Source organism: Nothobranchius furzeri, chromosome 19 (genome assembly GCF_043380555.1).
Source record: "Nothobranchius furzeri strain GRZ-AD chromosome 19, NfurGRZ-RIMD1, whole genome shotgun sequence".
Lineage (NCBI taxonomy): Eukaryota > Metazoa > Chordata > Actinopteri > Cyprinodontiformes > Nothobranchiidae > Nothobranchius > Nothobranchius furzeri.
Window position 1 is genome coordinate 26507625 of NC_091759.1, and position 5000 is coordinate 26512624.

Genomic DNA, 5000 nt, shown 5'->3' on the forward strand with positions numbered 1-5000 from the left:
GCTGCAGGACCCGGGAGGTGTGAGTGTGTTAGCAGGAGGCTGACCCGCTCCTTCATCCCTTCATCAGCTCTGCACCCTCTCTGGATTGGATCTCCTCAGAAGTCTCACTTGTCTGCTTGTTGCAGATGAAGTGAGCGCTCAGATTCCCACAAGCACGACGCCGACCAACTCTTCGAGTCAGGGTGCAGAGCGCTGCCCAGAATAACGCGCCGTTTTCACACCTCCTCTGGGTTGCGTGCCATCACAGAAGAGGAAGGAAGGAGACCAGCATGTCCTTATCTTCATCATCACCCATGAAGCACGTTGAACCAGCTGCTTCACAGACGCTCAGCTCCACCGTGTTTTACAGGAAGGTTCTTCTATTTCAACAGTAAATCAGGTCTGACCATATATGGGTCACTTCCTGTCTGTGGTGAAGTAAAACAGAGAACAGTTTATGGGAACATAAAAAGAAAAAAGCCAGAACCACGGTGTGTTTAGGTTCTGGTGTGTGATGTTCTCAGGAGAACGTTCTGTCTGGAGAAGATAACTGGTTCTGGTTTTCTTTCTGCTTCCTGTTCACTCATCACCACCTGCTGCTTCCTGGAACACAAAACCAAAAGCACCTTAGCTTCCTAGCTGAGTTTGGGTCACATGACCCATCTTCACTGAGCAGAGACTAAGACTGAGCAGGTGATATCACCTGAGGTAGAACAGGTGATATCACCTGAGGTAGAACAGGTGAGTTCCTCCAGAGGTGTAAAAGATCTTCAAGCCCTCAGATCGGTTGTGTTTGTGTGGTTTACCTGCCTCAGCCCAGATGACCTCTGACCCCAGGAGGGATGACCGTCCAAACCAAGCTGGTCCAGCCTATTCAGCATGCTCACAATAACTCCGTCAGAGCTGATTTCAACACGATAGAGGTGTTTACACGGTCCACCCGGTGAATGTAACACGAGATGGTGAGTTTGTACTTTAACTCTGATTTAGACACGATAGTAACACGTGCACTGGTGTTAAATATTTAACTCTAGAGGAGCTAAATCAGAGTTAACGTACCAGCTCACCTACAAAGTGAACTAATCTTGGTGTTAAGTTGGACCGACACCAGAACAGGAACACTGTTGCTGTGCTGGAGCTGAGACTAGAAACCTCTGTGGAGGATCTGAGGTCCAGACCGGGAATGAAGGTCTGGTTTGGATCTGTAAACTGCACCAGAACATTCAGCGTGTGCTAGCAGATGTTTGGGCCATGCACGAGGCTGTGCACGAGGCTGTGCACGGGGCTGTGCACGAGGCTGTGCACGAGGCTGCTCCTGTAATCTACCTTTAATTAGCAGAGAGGTCTGGCTTAATCAGACAAGCAGCCCGACACTCTAATTATCAGATCTGAGACCACCAGACCCGGGGGGGTCGGCACACGCTCAGCTGGTGCTTAACAGGTGGGGACCCCCCCCCCCCCCCAGTCTGAGACCAAGTAGGCTCAAGTAGGAGACTTTAGTCCAGCCAGATCTGTCTGGCAGAGGGATTTCACCAAATCCAGCAGATCAATAAAAATGTCTGCTAATTAGCCGGGGGGGGGGGGGGGGGGGGGGGGGGGGGGGGGGGGACTGGTTCAGGAGTCTAGACGGGTCAGGAAAATCCTCTGACGGGACTTCCTGGGGAGCAGGAGTTGATGCCCCAAACACCTCCTCCTTCACTCTCATCCTCCTCCTTCACTCTCCTCTTTCTCCTTCACTCTCCTCTTTCTCCTTCACTCTCCTCTTTCTCCTTCATTCTCGTCCTCCTCCTTCACTCTCATCCTCCTCCTTCACTCTCATCCTCCTCCCTTCACTCTCGTCCTCCTCCTTCACTCTCATCCTCCTCCTTCACTCTCATCCTCCTCCTTCACTCTCATCCTCCTCCTTCACTCTTCCCTCTTCACTCTTTCTCCTTTCCTCTTCCTTCACTCTCTTCTCATCCTCCTCCTTCACTCTCCTCTTTCTCCTTCACTCTCCTCTTTCTCCTTCATTCTCATCCTCCTCCTTCACTCTCATCCTCCACCTTCACTCTCCTCTTTCTCCTTCACTCTCCTCTTTCTCCTTCATTCTCGTCCTCCTCCTTCACTCTCATCCTCTTCCTTCACTCTCATCCTCCTCCTTCACTCTCCTCTTTCTCCTTCACTCTCCTCTTTCTCCTTCACTCTCCTCTTTCTCCTTCACTCTCATCCTCCTCCTTCACTCTCCTCTTTCTCCTTCACTCTCCTCTTTCTCCTTCATTCTCATCCTCCTCCTTCACTCTCATCCTCCACCTTCACTCTCCTCTTTCTCCTTCACTCTCCTCTTTCTCCTTCATTCTCGTCCTCCTCCTTCACTCTCATCCTCTTCCTTCACTCTCATCCTCCTCCTTCACTCTCCTCTTTCTCCTTCACTCTCCTCTTTCTCCTTCATTCTCGTCCTCCTCCTTCACTCTCATCCTCTTCCTTCACTCTCATCCTCCTCCTTCACTCTCCTCTTTCTCCTTCACTCTCTCTTTTCCTTATTCTCATCCTCCTCCTTCACTCTCGTCCTCCTCCTTCATTCTCATCCTCCTCCTTCACTCTCCTCTTTCTCCTTCACTCCTCCTCCTTCATTCTCATCCTCCTCCTTCACTCTCATCCTCCTCCTTCACTCTCGTCCTCCTCCTTCACTCTCCTCTTTCTCCTTCACTCCTCTTCCTTCACTCTCATCCTCCTCCTTCACTCTCCTCTTTCTCCTTCACTCTCCTCTTTCTCCTTCATTCTCGTCCTCCTCCTTCACTCTCATCCTCTTCCTTCACTCTCTTCTACTCTCCTCTTTCTCCTTCACTCTCCTCTTTCTCCTTCATTCTCATCCTCCTCCTTCACTCTCGTCCTCCTCCTCATTCTCATCCTCCTCCTTCACTCTCCTCTTTCTCCTTCACTCTCCTCTTTCTCCTTCATTCTCGTCCTCCTCCTTCACTCTCGTCCTCCTCCTTCACTCTCATCCTCCTCCTTCACTCTCATCCTCCTCCTTCACTCTCATCCTCCTCCTTCACTCTCATCCTCCTCCTTCACTCTCATCCTCCTCCTTCACTCTCCTCCTCCTCCTTCACTCTCCTCTTTCTCCTTTACTCTCCTCTTTCTCCTTCATTCTCATCCTCCTCCTTCACTCTCATCCTCCTCCTTCACTCTCCTCTTTCTCCTTCACTCTCCTCTTTCTCCTTCATTCTCATCCTCCTCCTTCACTCTCCTCTTTCTCCTTCATTCTCATCCTCCTCCTTCACTCTCATCCTCCTCCTTCACTCTCGTCCTACTCCTTCACTCTCATCCTCCTCCTTCACTCTCATCCTCCTCCTTCACTCTCCTCTTTCTCCTTCACTCTCCTCTTTCTCCTTCATTCTCGTCCTCCTCCTTCATTCTCATCCTCCTCCTTCACTCTCATCCTCCTCCTTCATTCTCATCCTCCTCCTTCACTCTCGTCCTCCTCCTTCACTCTCGTCCTCCTCCTTCACTCTCGTCCTCCTCCTTCACTCTTTCTCTCCTCTTTCTCCTTCATTCTCGTCCTCCTCCTTCACTCTCGTCCTCCTCCTTCACTCTCATCCTCCTCCTTCACTCTCATCCTCCTCCTTCACTCTCATCCTCCTCCTTCACTCTCGTCCTCCTCCTTCACTCTCCTCTTTCTCCTTCACTCTCCTCTTTCTCCTTCACTCTCCTCTTTCTCCTTCACTCTCCTCTTTCTCCTTCACTCTCGTCCTCCTCCTTCACTCTCCTCTTTCTCCTTCACTCTCCTCTTTCTCCTTCATTCTCGTCCTCATCCTTCACTCTCGTCCTCCTCCTTCACTCTCATCCTCCTCCTTCACTCTCATCCTCCTCCTTCACTCTCATCCTCCTCCTTCATTCTCATCCTCCTCCTTCACTCTCGTCCTCCTCCTTCACTCTCATCCTCCTCCTTCACTCTCATCCTCCTCCTTCATTCTCATCCTCCTCCTTCACTCTCATCCTCCTCCTTCACTCTCGTCCTCCTCCTTCACTCTCATCCTCCTCCTTCACTCTCATCCTCCTCCTTCACTCTCCTCTTTCTCCTTCACTCTCCTCTTTCCTCCTTCATTCTCATCCTCCTCCTTCACTCTCGTCCTCCTCCTTCACTCTCATCCTCCTCCTTCACTCTCATCCTCCTCCTTCATTCTCATCCTCCTCCTTCACTCTCATCCTCCTCCTTCACTCTCGTCCTCCTCCTTCACTCTCATCCTCCTCCTTCACTCTCGTCCTCCTCCTTCACTCTCCTCTTTCTCCTTCACTCTCCTCTTTCTCCTTCATTCTCATCCTCCTCCTTCACTCTCATCCTCCTCCTTCACTCTCATCCTCCTCCTTCACTCTCATCCTCCTCCTTCACTCTCATCCTCCTCCTTCACTCTCCTCTTTCTCCTTCACTCTCCTCTTTCTCCTTCACTCTCCTCTTTCTCCTTCATTCTCGTCCTCCTCCTTCACTCTCGTCCTCCTCCTTCACTCTCTTCTTTCTCCTTCACTCTCCTCTTTCTCCTTCATTCTCGTCCTCCTCCTTCATTCTCATGCTCCTCCTTCACTCTCGTCCTCCTCCTTCACTCTCCTCTTTCTCCTTCACTCTCCTCTTTCTCCTTCACTCTCCTCTTTCTCCTTCATTCTCGTCCTCCTCCTTCATTCTCATGCTCCTCCTTCACTCTCATCCTCCTCCTTCACTCTCATCCTCCTCCTTCACTCTCATCCTCCTCCTTCACTCTCATCCTCCTCCTTCACTCTCGTCCTCCTCCTTCACTCTCCTCTTTCTCCTTCACTCTCCTCTTTCTCCTTCACTCTCCTCTTTCTCCTTCATTCTCGTCCTCCTCCTTCACTCTCTTCTTTCTCCTTCATTCTCGTCCTCCTCCTTCATTCTCGTCCTCCTCCTTCATTCTCATGCTCCTCCTTCACTCTCATCCTCCTCCTTCACTCTCATCCTCCTCCTTCACTCTCGTCCTCCTCCTTCACTCTCCTCTTTCTCCTTCACTCTCCTCTTTCTCCTTCACTCTCCT